This window comes from Protopterus annectens, chromosome 2.part0 (assembly GCF_019279795.1).
Source record: "Protopterus annectens isolate FY-2018-M chromosome 2.part0, PAN1.0, whole genome shotgun sequence".
Taxonomy (NCBI): domain Eukaryota; kingdom Metazoa; phylum Chordata; order Ceratodontiformes; family Protopteridae; genus Protopterus; species Protopterus annectens.
In genome coordinates this window covers 1,770,971,596-1,770,990,927 of record NC_056728.1, presented here as the reverse complement: position 1 = coordinate 1,770,990,927, position 19,332 = coordinate 1,770,971,596, and positions in this window count along the sequence as shown.

The window sequence follows — 19,332 nt, the reverse complement described above, 5'->3', positions numbered from 1 at the left end:
CATGTCAATTGGGGTCTCCTAATCAGAAAATCAAGAGTCCAGTTACATAGGTCCTTGTTTATCCCGAGTTTCATGAACTTATCCACCAGTTGCATTGGTATCACAGTGTTGAACACAGAACTGAAGGTGATGTATAGCATTCTTATGTAGTTGTTCCTCCCTTCCAGGTGTTTTAGTGCAAGGTGTAGTGCAACTGAAATCACATCTGCAGTTGATCTATTTGCCTGGTATGCAAACTGGAGAGGATCAAAGGACTTAGGCAGACTCACAGACAGATGTTTCTTCACAATCCTCTCAGAGCACTTCATGACATTTGAGGTGAAGACAACAGGTCTGAAGTAATTGAGACAGGTAGAGTTGGGTTTCTTCGGAAGTGGGACAATACTTGTTTCTTTGAAACATGAGGGAACTTTCTCCATAGCAAGGGATGAGTTGAAGATGTCTGTCTGTACCAGACATAACTGATCAGCACACTGCTTCATCACTTTGCCAGGTATGTTATCTGGTCCAGCAGCCTTCCTAGGATTCACCTTCTTAAGCTGAAGTGTCACCTACTCAGAGTTTAAGGTCAGCACTATCTCCTCTTTGTCAGTGTTTGTTTTGGAAGGTACAGTGGTGTTCTTCTCCTCAAATCTGCCAAAGAAGGAGTCCAGTTCATTCAGGAATTCCAAGCTGTCATCACATTGAGGTGTTTTGGTTTTATAGTCTGCGAGCTGCTGTATCCCCTGTCATAGGCTTCTTGTGTCCCTCATGTCTTGGAAGTGGATCTGAATTTTCCTCCCATACTCCCTCTTTGCCTCCCTGATGCCCTTTTTCAGATTTGACCTTGCAACCTTTAACCTTTCTTTCTCATTTGCCTTGAAGGCTGTGTTTCTTTCCCTCAGTAGCTTGTAGACATTTCTGGTGAGCCAGGGCTTCTGATTAGCTCTTATAGTGATGGCTTTTGTGGTGGTTACATCCTCCATACATTTATTTATGTAGGCAAGAACTTATTTATGTCAGCTCTGTTGAAATCACCCACTATCACATGTGCAATTCTGTGATTCTGCTTTACAGCTCACAGATAATATTATAGAGTTTATTTTGAGCTTCAGTTGTGTTAGCATGGGGGGGGGGGGGTACACTGCTGTGACAAATATCCTGCCTGTATATATATCAACCTGTGTTCCCAAGTTTCACACCATTGGGTTGGAGCTCAGGGGGATTCTGTCAGTATTGTAATTTGTAGAGAATTCCATTTTGCCAATGGGAATACTAATGCATTTTTTGTATTTAGCTTTAGACCATGGCTTTGTCACAAATCAGTTGTTTGTGTTAGCCCTTCTTGTAATATGTTGACATTGTTGAAGGACTCAGTGATTGCTCCCAGTTTGTAATCATCAGCGAACTTGGTGAGCCAAAGGCAGTCTACTTTGGCCCTGCCTTCTGAGAAATAGATGCCAAACAGTAAGGGACTCAGCACAGACCCCTATGGTACTCCACTGATGACAGGTCTACTGGTGGAGGTGCAGTCACCAATTTTGACAGAGTGCGTTCTGTTGGTCAGCCACATGGTTACCCATCTAGTAATGTAAGGGTTAATCGCTATGTGGGAGAGTTTCTCAGTGATGACAGAAAGTGGAATTGTGTCAAAAACTTTGCAAGGTTGAGACAAATTGTGTGCACTGTCTTACCTTCGTCCAAGGCTTTAGTGACATACTCAAAGGAACCCACTAGGTTTAATAAGCATGATCCACCCTTAATGAAGCCAAACTGGGCTGGTTCCAGGGGTGAACTGAGGCTGTGGTTTTGGTTGTGGCAAGCACAGAGATGACCCATTCTCTAGAGTTAATAGGTAGAGGGCTGGTGTCAGTTATGCTTTGGAATATGGTAGGTGTGGATAGGGGGCTGAACTTTGCACTGAATCTGTCAGCTAGCAGGTTGGCGCTATCTTCCAGTGTAGTATGAGTGATCCCATCTACAACCAGTTTGGCACTTAACTGGGTATTCCCTTTTAGAATTTGGACATAGTTAAAGAATGCCTTATGATTATCCTTGCCTAGGGATGCAATTTTAGTTTCATAATTGCTTTAGAAGACTTTACAAGATTTCTGATTTTTTTCCTCTTGTTATATAATTAGTTAGCTTTGCTGAAGTTTTTTATAATGTTTGGTCCTGTAAGAGCATCAGTTCCAGTAGTTACTTCAAACAAGACTGATTTGTAGTCTGACCTAACTAGGGAGGGCATCACACATGGGGAAGTACAGTGACCCCCCCATGTTGGTGAGTACTATGTCTAGAACATTAGAGTCCCTAGTGGGGGTACAGACTATCTGTTCCAGAGCATTTGTGTTAACAAAGTCCAGGAATCTCTGGATGTGCATGTTTTTTTCTCATGTATGTCCCCCAGTCCATGGAAGGATAGTTGAAATCTCCCATGATTAAGATGTTGGGCTGTATGGCGATGGATTCCAGTAAATCAGGGTAGGTGGTGTGCTTTTCCTGGTTCATGGTGGGGGATCTATAGCTAACAATTATGTGGTATGGTATTTTTCCAATAGTTAATTGGACATGGAGTAGTTTGAGAGAGTCATGTTGTTTAACCAGTCTCAAAGCATATTTGGTTTTAATGAAGATAAATGCATCTCCACCTTTGGTTCCTTCACACCCATTTTGAGGTCTGAACATGTGGAAGTCATTGTAGCCTTGCATGACTGGGGTGTTTTCAGTGGCCTTAAACCATGTCTTGGTAAATGAACAGATGTCAGCATCCTCCAAGGTGATGAATGCTTCCAGGGAGTGCAGTTTCATGTTTAAACTCCTATCATTAAGCAGCATTACCATGAGTTTGTCTCAATTAGATTTTGTTACATTGGAAAATTTGTTGTTTTGACATTTCTTAAAAAAGGCACTGTGGGGGAGGCAAGGGTCTTTGCCAGTATCTCAAAGCCTAGGAGGGACAGGGGCAGACCATCTCTAGCAAAGCAGTGAGGTCTATCTACCATATCGTCCCAGGCTGACAGATAACTGGATTCCCCTGTACTGACACCAGAAAAGCTCTCTACCCTTTCCATAGCACAGAATAGTTTCAATCCATTGACCTTTAGGTTATGGGTCCAGCACACTTCCATTGTGCCACTCTGCTGTTTCTTTGTATAGGCCTATGTGTCATAAACTAATAAACCTGCAATAAATGCAGGTATGTTTAAGTCCAGAGATGTTCAGCCCCATGCCTAATACAGAAACAGCAGCTGTTTGTGATGATTATAAGGCTGATTAAGTGTAAAGACTGGAAAATAAATATTTAAGACTAAAAAGTATTTTAAGACAGGACTTAAAAATGGCAGTGATTACCCAAGGGAGCCAACATGCAAAAAAATCGGTGGTACAAATCTGAAGCAAAAATTAAATATTACTAAAAGAGCATGCTTAGCTTGGTCTCCTTTAGTTTTATTTCAAATGCATATATGATTTCTAGTTCCAGGAGGGTTTAAGAACACATAAAGTATTCCACAACAGTTGCAGAAGATTGATGAAAGAGAAGTAGCCAATATGTTTCATTACTACTAATGATTAAAGATGTTCTGCCATTGCTTTTATTCATAGGTTCATAGGTTCATAGATTCATTCATTCACTCCTGCCATAACACATCAGTTTGTAATTCAATAGCCTTGTAAGCATGATAAAATATAGAGCTGCATATGCCAGTGTTGCCAAGATTACTCACAGGCAGAAATGTGCTCCTTCTACAGCTGATTAAACAAAGCTCAAAGTTAAAAGAAGAAAGCAGCATGGAATGGTTCGCTGGGGATTTGTTCCAGTGACTGCACAGGGTAATAGGTATTCTTCTACAGTAAATACCATATTTTGTATCTGAAGAAAGTGACCCATGGAAAATATGGTATCACTGTAGTTTTTAACATGTGAGAGATATGTGGAACCCACCCACGAATATGTGTGATAACCCAGTAACTACCATTGTATGAATAAACTACTCTTCATTTCGAAAGACTGATTTATTCCCCATTTCCTCTTTCCTCTTATACGTAATAGACATTTACAATACTTTATTTAGAAACACCGAAGTGTATCTTGCTTTTAGAAATCTTTTTCAGTCTTAATATAAACATGAACTTAACAACTGTCACAGATTGTATCTCATCTGTCATTTACTTTCCAGATATTACAATATAATGAGTACACGTTGCTTTACAAGTCTATTAACATGTGAGAGAAACAGACAAATGTAGATTTTGTAAAACAAAATTGGAAAAAGTTGCACATCTTGTTGCTGGTTGTGATATACTGATGGTAGAAGGACTGTACACTGAAAAGCATAATAATGTGGCAAGACTATTGCACTGGGGATTGTGCAAACATTATAATATTGAAGTAGCTAAAAAACACTGGAAACCTGAGCCACAAAGCATCATAGAAAATGATGGTTTATATCACATGAGATCATCCATTACCAACAGTTCAAAAAATAGATGCAAGAAAACCAGATATAGTAGTCCATGAAAACAGACAAAAGTAGCATTGATTATTGAAATTGCTGCACCCAGTGACTACAGTGTCTTATGTACAGAGAGACACAAAGTCATAAAATACCAGGATTTGCAGGTAGAAATGAGAGCAATGTGAAAGAAAGATACCCAGACAGCTCCAGTAGAAGTAGGAACAACGGGTCTTATAAAAAAGAATTTACAATCATACTTAGATATGTTACTGATACATGTAACTCTGTATGAATTGCAAAATGAGTCATTATTGGGCTCATTATGGGTGCTGCGAAGGCTAACATCAAAGACTGAAACAATACTAATTTCATGAACTTTAATCATACTTTTACTTAGGAATGGAGTCCATTCCCTTCATGGTATTAAAAACCCAAATGATTTGGAAAAATGAAAAAAAAAGGAGTAGATTTTGGGGAGGAGAGTTGACTATATGAGTAGCAGAGTAAAAAGCCCCAAGCTATCTCCTCTGCCAGTTCATATACCTCACACATTTTTGCTAGACTGCTTCTGTTTTCCAGACAAACTTGTATATCACTAGACTTTCTTCTTTTTCTTTAATATTTGTTTTATTCCCTCCAACTGTCTGCACCTGTTTTGTCCAAGAGCTCTTGATGTCTTCTGTAGCCAACTCCATTGCACTTGATCAGCTTGCCCCAAGAATGTGACCTTAAAAAGTGGGAAACTGCTTGTGGGAGACTTGAGAAGAGGGTAGAGAAGAGATCAGAGTGACTTAGTTTGGCGCCATCCTGATAGCAATGATAATTTTTTTTTTATTATTATCCTATCCACAGTCCTATTCCATGCACAGTGTGCAATGATGTCAGTGTGAAACTTTCTTTGCAGATAATCTGCAAGTGTGGTTCACTATTATTTACTTGAGAGTACAGGCTGTGGTCTCCACTAAGAATTGTAGTCTGAGCAAAGAATTCCTCCTTTCTCCCTCATATAGATGAGATGAGAAAATGCCTCTCTATACCTACCCCCATTTAAGTCCTCAGGGATTATAGTCTGCTGGTCTCTAACTATAATTTACAATAATGATGTATTTCGAGACCCAAGTAGTCCCATTCACCATATATCCTTTCATTGATTCCAGGTCTTCATCATAAACGTAAGAACTATGTTTCTCTGTATGTACAGGTAGAACATACAAAACCGGAACATTGTGGACGTGTGGCTGTCAGCTGTCCTCCCAAGCAATCTTTTGTATGGTAAACTAGGTGCTGAAATTTTCCACCCCCCCCCCCCCACCAGTACAAAAGGTTATCATTACCTGATACTGGCTCAGTCAAAAAACTCCATAATAACACTACAATGTCTATATCGATCCACAATTTTATGGGGTGTAAGCACTAATGGATGCTTTGAAACAAGCAGAAATTATGTTTTCGATGATCACACTGTTTTTAAGATAGTGTATTTTGTGTAATAGTTATACAAGTATTCCAGAAAAGATATTTTAATAATTTTCTTTTCAGCCAGTCAAGTACTGTTACAAACTCATATGCTTTAGTACTTAAAGTTGGTGAATCTTAGGATGGCCTGATTATTACTTCAAAACTGTAAAACACTCAACATCTTCTGGATCTTTGTAAACCAATATTTATATTTTCAAGCATGAGAGGGTTATTATTGGGTTTAACTTTCACATTTTCTTCTTTGACTAAATAAGTAACAGTTGTAGGAGAAACAAAAATGTAATAAAGTTAGACTATGTCCAAATGTCCCTATTGAAATCCCACAGCCACTGTTTGGTCAGCACGTATGTCCATGTCCAGTCAAGAGAGCTACTCTGAAGCCAATCTCTTATAATGGTTACGATGAAAATTTTAATACGACATCAAAGTTACTTACTTAGATCTCAAGAAACAATTACCTAGTTGCCTATTGTGCACAAACTATGGCTTCCTTCTTGACATTAACCTATGATTAACTTATCCACAATTTATTTCATCAATATAGCAAACCTTCTTCTGCTCTATTTTTGTATTAAATTTATAGCTTATAATCTGAAAAATATAGCTGAAAATAGAGCACAGAATATTTTTGTTGAAATAGCCCATCTTTTTGTTTTAGGTATCTTTAAAAATGAGGAATATGTTCCAATGTTTCTCTTACTTCACTGGATATACCCGTCATTAATATATATAACTGCAGCTTTGCAGGCAACCTTCAAAAACTGACTCACTCATCTGTAAGTATGTTCCACTTATTAAGTAACACACCAATGTGCCAATGGTGCTTTTCTGTCTACCAAAAATGCTGCATATTTTTATCTAACTTGTTTTAAAACAATCACCCCCTATTTTCTATGTTGCCATGTCTCATGTTTTATAAACTCTATTTTTTTAGTTTCTAATTCCATTTATTTTATGGAAAAATGTGTTAAAACCCAGAACAAAACTACAAGTCACTAAGATTTTCAGACTCTGGCATTTATTTACAATCAATATGCTGATACTTGCCATTATCACCAACTTTCTTGGTAGATCTGTTCTAAGCAACCAAAATATATGCTGGTAAACATGCTGGCTCAGAGGGTTCTTGGACTTCGTCAATGCAAAAGCTCTAGAACAGCTAGTCAGCACACCCACAAGAGGCTCAAATGTCCTGGACATAGTACATCCTAACATGGGAGAGCACTGCGCTCCCATGTGATGTCCTCCCTGATAGGATTGGACCATACACCGGTGTTATTTCAATGTAATTATAAGAACAGACACCCCATCAAGGTCCAAAAGGCTTAAGAATTTTTCAAAGACAAATTACTTCCTGCTAAGTGATGGTATAAGAAGTTTCAAAGCCCCTTTGAATGCAGATAACACAGACTCCTATCCTGAGGTGTACACCAATGCCCTGTATAACCATTTAACTCTATAGAATTGTCTGTACCTGGTCTTGCCAAAAAAACAAACCACCCTGCTGGACCCCTACTATAAACAGGCTATACAACAGGAGAAAGAAACTAATGTCCAAGAACAAGAGGAAACTGGCTCAGCAGAGGAAGAAATCCCTCTGTAGCTTAAACAAATAAATCAGAGATCTTGTCAAGACCTCCAAAGCTAATTACAAAGCGAAAATAGCCTCCCTAGCTAAGGATAATCACAAGGCATTCTTTAACAATGTCCAAAATCTAAAGGGGAATAACCAGCTATGTGCTGAGCTGGTTGTTGATGTTACCACCCATACTCAACTGGAGGTAATAGCCAACCTGGTAGCTTACAGATTTGGGGCAAACTTCACCCCCCTGTCCAGTCCAGTCAACCCCTGAAATATACCTGCCATCATTCCTTAGCCTATTATCTCAGTGAGCAGATCATCTTGGCACTTTCTAAGGCCAAAGACACAGTATCAGTGGGACCAAACAACATCCCAGATTGCCTTTAAAACAACTTAAAACATGACCTAGCAGACCGACTTGGATCCTTGTTTAACCAGAGCTTGCAAACTGGCTATATTCTGGCAGAATGGAGGACAGCAACAATAATCCCTGTCTGCACAAAGGGACCATCAACTGACCCTGGGTATTATAGGCCCATAGGCTTGGCAAGCTTCATCTGCAAGGCCATGGAAAGAATCATTGTGGACCTTATTGACAAGAACATTGGTAATCTCTTAACTCTGGACCCAACTCAGTTTTGATTTGTTAAAGGTAGATTACACCTGTTAAACATGGTTGACTTCTTTGAGAAAGCCACCAAGGCCATGGACAAGGGAAAGACAGTGTGTACTGCCTATATTGAACTCACCAAGAGATCTGACACAATTTCCCACAGGTATTATAGGGAAACTTTCCAAATTGGGAATTAACTCCCTACATTATCAGATGGGTAACTAACTGGCTCACCGACAGGACACATACTGTAAAAGTGGGTGACTTTATCAAAAAAACAGTCACTAATGGCATACCACAGGGTTATGTGCTGTGCCCCTTACTATTCTGAATTTATTTCTCAGAAATCCAGGCAAACCTGGATGTCCTCTCGCTGACCAAGTTCACCGATGATTGCAAATTGGGAGCAATGTTAATATACTACAGACAGGGTTAACACAGACAAATGATTGGTGTCAAAGCCATGGATTAAAGCTAAATACAAATTATAGGCAGCACCCTCCAAAGTGTAGACCCAGTGGTATGTTATCTGGGTACTCAGGTTGATAACCTGAACATTCACCACAACGTACCTACAGTAGTAAGGAAATCCTTCTATGTGGCACATCTTATAAGTAAAGGCATCACATCTAGATCTAAGGATGTTATAATTCCATTATACTCAGCCCTCATCAGACCAATAATTGAGTACAATGCTCCGTTTTGCATGTACCTCACCAGACATCTGCAACAACTGAAGAGACCACAGAGATTTTTCACCAAGAAATTACAGGTTACACAAAACAAGTCTTACACAGAAAGACTGAAATCCCTGTCACTGTATTCTGTCTCCTACAGATTGCTAAAGGGTAGTCTCTGCCTGGTTTACAGGGTGGTCTCTGACCTGGCCCTGATGGAAATGCTACACATTTGTAAATCAAACTGCATGAGGGTCACTCACTCCAGGGATCTTAACCTAGCCTCAGAATAGAACGTCATGCTGGAGAGATAGATAATCTCCCAGAGTCTGCCACTTCTCTAAAACAAGCTTCTAATTCACGTGAAACAGAGCCCCTCCCTTACCCTCTTCAAATGTAATCTAGATCAGTGGATAGGTGATCACAGATTCACTCCTGAGGTGGCATGCATGTCCCTCCTGGGCAGAGGAAGTCATTAACTACCATAGACCCTTACCTCTGCTTACTTTACTTCACCTAACCACCGACAATTGGGGCAACTTTGGATAAATATGACTAGGCTTGTAAATGCTCTAGGGCCATTAGCCTAGTAACCATCTGTATACCTATGAACCTATACATACATATCTTTTGTTATTTTATCTTTATTTTCTATGTGGGGAGTGGGGGTAGTACATCAAAAAGTGTTAAGATCCTCTTTGAATATATATGACTCTGAGTTGGACAATTGTACCAGGGAGTTGTCTGGAAAAACAGGCCACAATGTCTGTTGAGCTTATCTATTTGGAAAATAAATGGAATTTTATTTTGCAAGAGAATGTACCTTTATTTCCCATTAGTTTAGTTTGTTTTTTTATCTAATGTTGAGGACTGCTTGCATAAGACATCTATGCCTGAGTATTTGATTTCTCAAGCTTATAAGTGAGCAGACTGCACCTCCCCACCCCCACCCCAGGCACTCCTCTGATGCAAACATGTAGCTTTGCCTGCTATCTGGGTCTAGATTATTAGCTTGGCTGTACTCATGCAGAGGAGAATGCTGGTCAGTTTTAGCCCTTTACACTTTGTAAGGGCATTAATCACCACATCCTCATTGGTACTATTCGTGATGGATCAAATCCCTTTGCAAGTAATATCCACTGTACCCTTGCTATTGTACCCATGTATGTCTTGACTTGTACCATATTGCTTTCCCAGCACCAAGCCTCTACAAAACATTGTGGTATGAGTAGTTCTCTTCCACCACATTCATGAGAAAAGCAAGCTGACATTTATTCATGAATTCTTTCCTTATCAGATTTCTGCGTCTGTTCCTGACCCATGATACAGGCAGGATTATCAGATACTTCTATAACCATGAAGTAAGCATTATGGCTAATGTTTTGAAAAACTCTTCAGTTACATTATAATTTTTCTCCATTTCTAAAATAGATCCTTGCCCATTTCTTGAATGTTATCAATGTGGTAGTATTACTACCACCAGAAAAAACTGACCATAGCAGGTGGATTTTTGAACCTATGCCAAAAAAAGAAAAAAAAGCACTTAACACTATGCTTGATGACAAAGATGGACTTTTCTTTGTATCATTTTTCTATAGCACCTCACTGATCATCAAGTATTCCTCATCCACTTAACTGACCTATTCATTTTCTCTTATCCACCTGGACGTAACATCCACATTTTTCAAAATTTTCTATTAATTAATATGAGAACACATGAACACACACACAAAACATATATATATATATATATATATATATATATATATATATATATCTATATATATATATATATATATATATATACACACACACACACACACACACACACACACACACACACACACACACACACACACACACACACACACATACACACACACGCACTCATACATATAATTTGTTTCCACAATAAAGTGAACTGTAGTGACTTTTGCGCAAATGGCAGTTTGTACAAATATCTATTTGAGTGACTACCATTACGGCCAACAAAAAGAATGTGTTTTTTATTTCTTTTGTTTAGGGCTGGGAATTTACAAGCAGGTATGCATGTGTTAGGGGTAGAGTAGGAGTTAATAAGCAGGACAGGATTAGTGTATGTGCAACTGTGCATGGGTAAGGGTTAGAGTAGGAGTTAGTAAGGGGGATAGCGTTAGTGTATGTGCAAGTGTGCACATGTTAGGGTTAGAGTAGGGGTTAATAAGGGGGATAACTTTAACATATATGCAAGTGTACATGTGTTAATGTTAGCGTAGGGGTTAGTAAGGGGGATAGGGTTAGTGTATGTGCAAGTGTGCATGTGTTAGGGTTAAAGTAGTGGTTAGTAAGGGGGCTAGGGTTAGTGTATGTGCATGTCTGCATGTGTTAGTGATAGAGTGGAGTTATAAAGGGGATAGGTTTAGTGTATGTGCAAGTGTGTATGTCTTAGGGTTAGAGAAGGGGTTAGTAAGGGGGATAGATTTAGTACATGTGTAAGTGTGCATGGGTTAGGGTTAGAGTAGAGGTTAGTAAGGGTGATAGGGTTAGTGTATGTGCAAGGGTGCACATGTTATGATTAGAGTAGGGGTTAGTAAGGGAGACAGGTTTAGTGAATGAGCAAGTGTACATGTGTTATGGTTAGAATAGAGGTTAGTAAGAGGGATAGGTTAAGTGTGTGTGCAAATGTGTGCATGTTAGGGTTATAGAAAGGGTTAGGAAGGTGGACAGATTCTGAGCATGCATAAGTGTGCATGGGTTAGGGTTAGAGTAGGGGTTAGTAATGGAGACAGGTTTATTATATGTGCAAGTGTGCATGTTTTGGGGTTAGAGTAGGGGTTAGTAAAGAGGATAGGGTTAGTGTATGTGCAGGTGTGCATGTGTTAAGGTTAGAGTAGGGGTTAGTAAGTGGGATAGATTCAGTGTGCAGTTGTGGGTGTGTTAGGGTTAGAGTAGGGGTTATTAAGGGGGATAGTTTTAGTGTATGTGCAAGTGTACATGTGTTATGATTACAGTAGAGATTAGTAAGGGAGATAGGTTTAGTGTATGCACAAGTTTGCACATGTTAAAGTTAGAGTAGTGGTTTCTCAGCCGGATAGGTTTAGTGTTTGCGCAAGTGTGCACATGTCAGGGTTAGAGTAGGAGTTAGTAAGGGGGACAGATTCAGTGTATGTGCAAGTGTGTGTGTGTGTGTGTGTGTGTGTGTGTGTGTGTGTGTGTGTGTGTGTGTGTGTGTGTGTGTGTGTATTTTATGGTTAGAGTTGCATAGGGAGATAAAGCAGTGTAAGTGTTTAGTGTGTGGGTTTTCGGATTAATGTGAGGGCTAGGTAAGAGGAGGGATTTAGTGCTGTGTGTAGAGGGGTGCATATGTGGTCATAGTTGAGTGGCAACTCTGTCTTGTGTGGTGGTAGTGTTATGCAAAGGGTTTTTTTATGGTAGGGTGCATGGTTAAGGTTAACTCATTACATCCGAGTGACTCCTCCAGGTGCATCTGCAGTTAACTCCTACTGACGCCTCTAGGCATCAAATAGTGCTTGTTCATATTTGCATCACCAATTCCAAAACCATGCTATGTACAAGGTTTTTGCTATGTACAAGGTTTTAAAAGATTTCATCTTAAAGCTTACACAATGGCAAACTCAACTACATTAATATTTGACTTCCGTGAAATGCAGGTAAACAGATATTAACTGTTGTTTTTATGATATTAATATATACAAATATAACGTTCACATTTTTCTAAATATATCAACAACCAAGTAACACAGACAGAACTCCTTAGCCTCATATGAAAGCTCTCAGCTAGATGAATAAAATGCTGCTGACAGTATGAGTGTAACTTGAGTGGTTGCTGAGATGTTGTAAGTTGCTTACAAAATATTACAGGCATAATAGTTACTGTGTTTACTGTGACCTAGAACCTAAAAAATACTACTACCATAAAAATAATTTGTGTTGAGGATTTTAGGATTTATTCTTCTTTCATAATCCCTATGGTTCCAGATATATGAACATTTGTTTGAAATGTGAGGGCATAATTTGATTCTGTGAAATGGTTTAGGCTCCACCGATTGGAAGGTACAGTGCAAACTTCCTGAGTTCCATTGGAGTGAATGAGTTAAGGACGGGGGCAGCATCAGTGCTAGGGTTAGGGATAGCATACCTTACTAAAGCCTCTTTCTCCACCTTAGTAATGCATGTTAGGCCTATCCATAACCCTGCCCCTAACTCTAGCTGTGTATCTTATCTTAAGAAATGCCTTTCAACAGCACTGCTGCTATTCAGACAAATCTGAGATAAATGTGTGGTACAGTGATGGTTAGTAGATTTATAAAAAGGGAATTGTGGTTAACACAACTGTGTTACTATCTTGCATGCTGTAGTTGATGACAGACTCAGTATATAGTGGTGTTTTGGGTGAACTACATAAACGATGACATGCCTGCTAATTTTTCTCATTTGCATTTGTATGCCCATCAGCCACAGCCTTTATGGCTAGTAGCATACCTCCTGTCCAGTGTTTGCACTTCTTTGTCTGTGAAGTATATCCGTCCATCTTTTTTTTGGCATGCATTTCCGTGAACATTGTCGATGAATGTCACCTTAAGTTCAGAATTCAGAGTACTTTCACAGCAGTAGATATTTAACTTGTAAAAATTAAAGTGGTTGAAATGACTACTGAATTAAAATAATGACATCTCAGGTTTAATAGTGATGAACTGTACTACTGATTCATATTTAATAAGACATAATTAATACTTGATGTGCATTAATATGGATCTCATTATCTGAAGTGCAAGCCAAATGTTTTTAAATCCACAAAGCCAGTACATTCCAGATTTGAAAGGATCCTTAAGTGGTACAAAAATGAACAGAAAAAATAAATATCACTTTCTCCTCATGCTCAAACAATGAAAGCAATTTGTGCTGTTGCAATGAAGCCGGAAGGCCTTGAGGCCTAAGTAAAGCCTGGGAAATTTACCGACTGCATTCCATTTGTGACATTGGAGTGAAAGTATCCAAGAAATGGTTGTGTGAGACAGAATGAGACAAGGAGGTTAAGAGACAGAGGAACATTTAAATTCTTATTAAAAAACAAGATTGATTGCTGAAGAGTGTTTCAGTGACTCCACAAGGATTCCTTTTTCACTCTTAAGTTTTTTTCAGACTGAGAGAATGAAAACTCTTCTCAAGAATCATAACAGAGCTTAACTTCATTACAGACAACTATTACAGTGCTACTCAGAAGAAATTTATGACCATGGGAAGAAAAATTAATGTTAAAATGTAACAAACCGAGGATGTGCAAATCAATTATTTTCTGTGAAATATATTATAAACCATATGTACAACTATTTAGAATTCACCCAAATGACTATGAAACACATAATGGTGAAATTTCAAACTTGTTTAAGAAGTAGTTATAAAACACAGTGAATAGTTATTCTATGTCTGCTACCGATTATCTGTTATGAAGTATTTAATTCAAGAATGAGTTATTAATCCATACACCTTTTTGTGAGATGTAGCCAGATAATTCCAGTTTATCTAATGCTGCATTATATAACCATACTTAGAATACAGGCATTCACTGGATGCATTAGCTGTCTGCCAACTCATTGGGTAACTGAGTACTTTTTTGGGGGATGTTTTGCTAAGCTGCACACATCACAGTACTTCAGTATCCTTTGCTTTGTTACCAGTGACTGTGTTATTAATACTGTATCACTTTATATGGTTGAAAGAATACTTGTGGTCTAGTTTACATATGGTTAAATAATTAAAGAATTATTATTTCTGTTATGTTATAATGTTCTGCTGTGCTATATGTTGCATGCAGACAGGCATTAGGTGTGTGTTGTCTACAAGTTGTTTGTATGCATTCCTTTATGTAAAGTTGTTTAATATAAGAACTTTGATAAAAACAAAAGCAATAAATAAAAAACAATATTACACAGTTTCTAGTACAAGTGGATGAAAGCAAATGTACTAAGGATCGGAATCCCTAAACTGTATTCACCTAAACCATTTTGCCAAAAAACACTTTTTAAAGTCTTTTTGCAGATAGGCAAGCTCCCCTGCACCTCCATTGTGGGGAGCAAGCCTCCCACACCCTCAAACGTATATATATCAACTACTGTACTTACTCAAAAGAGGGGTAAAAACCTCCAAGAAAGGAAATCACTTCTGGCACATTTCACTGTAAGTGATTTCCTATGGAGGAAATCTGATTGTCGATGAATTGAAGCTTGAGCAGTCAAATCTTGGGACTTCAAGCTTCATCCCCTAGTAGGGTAGCATATTATACATGCACACACACATACATATATAGATATAAATATATATATATATATATATATATATATATATATATAGAGAGAGAGAGAGAGAGAGATTTACAAGCACAAAAACAGATAAACTGGCATACAAAGTGAGGCACAAATGTATGTGCAAATGTACTAGTTTAATCTATTTTCCATAAACAAAAAAATCTCAGTTTGAGACCTTCACACGTGTGAGTTCAAAAATGCAGCGTAGTCATAAAATCCAACAAAATTTATTGTAATCCACTCCATCAAGTGCTTTTGTCCCTCTACACTTAATACTGGGACTTCAGAAGAAACATAATATAAATACAACTTCCTTATAAACACTACCCAATTAACTAATATTGTCAACTCATCAATTTTTAAACGTATATGCTAATATAAAAACTTTAAAATAAGATTGCGATGTTACTTTTATATACCCAAAACAATTCCTGCATCTCATGGCAATAGAGTTATATATACATACATACACTTATTGAAAAATAAAAATGTATGCTAATTTGAATACTGAATACATTCCAAAAGATATGGTTTACACATGTACCATTAATAAAAGTTCATACTTGTATATGACTTCTAAAAATAAAGATGTAAGCATATAAGGCTCAGTTTACAGAAACAATAAATTTTACAACCATGTCAAGGAATCAAAAAATGGTAGAGAAATATACCATACCCTTACTTCGAATGAATACTCGATTAGCCCCTAGTACTTGTTCTAACTAACAACTTGAGAAGTCACAATTCTAATACTCTCTTCATTAGAACAGGGAATAGGTAAATGTTCTCATTTAAACCTGGGGGTTGGACAGCATTTAATCTTACTTGCCATTGGAATTCTTTTATTTCTAGCAATAGTTCCCACCATCCCCCCTCTAGGATCAACAGGTAAAACCTCTAAAATTCCAAATTTAAATCCAGTATATTTGGGGCATTCAGTGGTATGTATAAACAGTGCATTGTTGGTATTTGCCTTCTGTATTGCATACAAATGTTTGTATATTCTTTTCTTTAGTCATCTCTCCATTTTACCTACATAATACTGCCCACATCCTTCACAGACTGCTATATAAACTAGTCCCTTGGTATTGCAATTTCCCCTATGTAGATTAACCGCAAATGGTATATCTTGAAGGGTAATAGTCCTTCCTTTAAAAATATGCTCACACTGCCTACAGGCACCACAACTTGTGGTGCCTTTGACTGTGATGATCCTACCTATATGTTGTTCAAACTTCAAAAAAGATTTACAGTTTCTCCCTGTTTTATAAATAAAATGTGGTTCTTTACCTACAAAATTCAAATTCTCAGAATTCCCTTTAAATATCACTCTGTTTTTCCGAATAATGTCCTTGATATTATTACTATTAAAAGTGTAGGGTATCACCATCCCTGTGTTAAAGTCTATATTGTTTCCTGGGGTGTCCTCCCCATTCTCCAGTCCACTGGAGCTACCCATCAGGGGTTTGTACCTGTTCCCCCATCCTGTTTTTATCTGTCCACACAAATCTTTCACTAATTTTGCAGGGTATCCTCTTTGTAGAAACATACTATATATTTTGTTTACTTCAATTTCAAACAGTTTGACTTCTGAACTCATATGGATGGCCCTAACCAGTTGTCCTTTAAATATGTTCCTTTTAGTATGACTAGGCTGGCAACTATGGAAGTCTAAATAGTTGTTAGAAAATGTTTCTTTCCTATAAATTGTTGTGGTAAACTTTTTTCTCACAGTGTCCTTAGCTAGTGTAATGTCCAAATAATCAATAGTGTTGCTATTGGTGTTACCTGTAAATTCAAAATATGGTGAAATACTGTTTGAGTAGTCTAAAAATGACACATTGTCTTGGTTCTTGTTCTTCCATATAATAAGTATATCATCCAAAAACCGGAAATAGCCAATCCAATTAGTAGAAAATTATTTAACACTATTTAACACATGCCTAGCCTCCCAAGCATGAAGGACCAAGTTTACAAAGATGGGTGCACAGCTTGTACCCATCGCTACCCCTTTCAATTGTTTGAAATAAATCCCTTCAAAGGTAAAATAATTGTTGTCCAAAATAACCTCCATGACTAATATTATAAAATTAATTAGGTGGTGCTGCGGTAGCGTTGTCGCCTCACAGTAAGACGTTGTCCTGTTTGATTCTCAGCTAAAGCATCTTCTGTGTGGAGACATGCGTGAATGGGCGTACCTTCGTTGAAGGTTGTGCGTCAGGGCTGGTAACTCGATACGTAAAAATCTACTGCCAATCATTAGCGGACCAGTGTTCCGCTGTGGCGACCCCTAACCGGGTAAAGCCGAAAGATGCAATGCAACAAGTGTCTCATCCAGGTTGGTAAGCTTACAAATTGCCTCATGAAATAATTCTAATCCCTCTTGGTGGGGATAGAAGTAAATAAATCCTTAACATCTATAGTACAAAAGCAACAATGGTCCATATACCAATCTTGTTCAATTTTGGACAGCAGATCCCAAGAGTCTTTTAACAAATAATTAAGGGGTGCTATTGCATTTTTCAACACTCTATCTACAAATACCCCTATTGAATAAATTGGTCCATTTTATGCAGAAATAATGACTCTAAATGTGGGTTGGGTCACACATTTGTTGACCTTTGCTATCCCAAACGCTACTAGGATTAATACATTATCTGACTTTTAAAATTCATATACTTCTTCTGATATGACATTTTGAAAAAGTGAGTCTTCTAATAACAGTTGAATTTTCCTATGTGCAATATAAATCTCACTTCTTGATGCCTCAAGATAGTTATTTGTATCATAAAACATTCCAAACAGTGTTAACATAGCCCATTTTAGTAAAAAAGACTACCCCCTCCACTTTTATCTGGTTTCATCACCCTCAAATCTTCATCTTCCCGAATCATTTTTATAAGGTAAATCTCTTCCTTAGTTATATTACAGTATTTTTTTATTTTTGTTATTTTCAGTACTTAGTGAAGAATAAATGTCTGTTGAACAAGCCCCTTCAAATGCTGAAATCAGTGGGTGGGGGGGGGGGTGTTGAAACAACTCTTCTTTCTTAAATTTGACCCAGAGTTGTTTTCCTTATCTAATGTCTTTCCCTTAAAAAATACTTTGAGGTTTAACCTTCTAGTAAAAATACCTTAATTCAGTGATAACATCTACCACAATTAAACTATGTGAAGGCACAAACTTAAAGCCTTTTTCAAACAGAGAAAAAAAGTTCTTGTCTATAGTTAAATCTGTATAGTTAAAAATATTAAAACCTTTGTAGGACAGTAACCTGCTCTCACTACAAACAACAATTTCCTCAGAATTATTCCCCCCAATCTCCTCTTGGGAATCTAGTTGTTGAACCTTATACTCCTCCCCCTGCCTCTCCCCTCTCTCAAGGTACAGGGTTATGGAAAAAAAAACTCTTTGTCTGTTTCTGTTTTCTATCCTTTCTGATCTCCTTAGGGGGGATAGATCTTAATTAATCTATTTTCCTCTACAAGGCCTTTTTGCACATTAATAAAATCAATACTGCTCATAAAAATTGTATGAAAACTGTGATGTATAGCCCCATAATATGGTAACCATAATATAAATTTCATTAAAAAATGGTTTCTCAAATGTATGGCTATTTTTCTTCTCTCATTTGCTCCAACAAAGTTAGGTCAGATGCAAATAATGCCGCTAAAAATTTAGATCATTTTTCAAATTTTTGAAAGCTGTTGTATGAAGCAAACAGTGTCTCTGAAATATGAATAAAATATTTCATTCCTAACCCCTATAATACATTGTCAAAACTAACCACTCACTAACATCCTGATTGCAGATGTGGGAAAATGTTAGATCCACAATTGCTAGTTCCCACACATTTTTAGGAGTATTTTATTGTAGTCTGATGTACTACCATACCATCCCATGTCTGCTATGAGTCCATAATCTCTAAATTTTCACTAATCATTCATGAGCTGTCTTTGTTTTGCCACTTTGGAGAGGTTTAAATAGGGTGAAATTGGGTGGGGTATAGGCATCAAATGTACTAAACCTATTTTTCAGAAAATGTGAGGTATTGTACTTTTATGACCTGAGTCTTCAGTAGATAGGATTCACTTTGGACCAGCCACCCAGCAAGGTAAAAAAACAAATGCACAAAAACAGGGCTCATATTCTTTCTCTCTAGTACACGAGTAGAAAAGTCAAAATATTTTAATCGAGACACATGTAGCTTCTTTTTCTTGCATAGTCAGAAATGGGT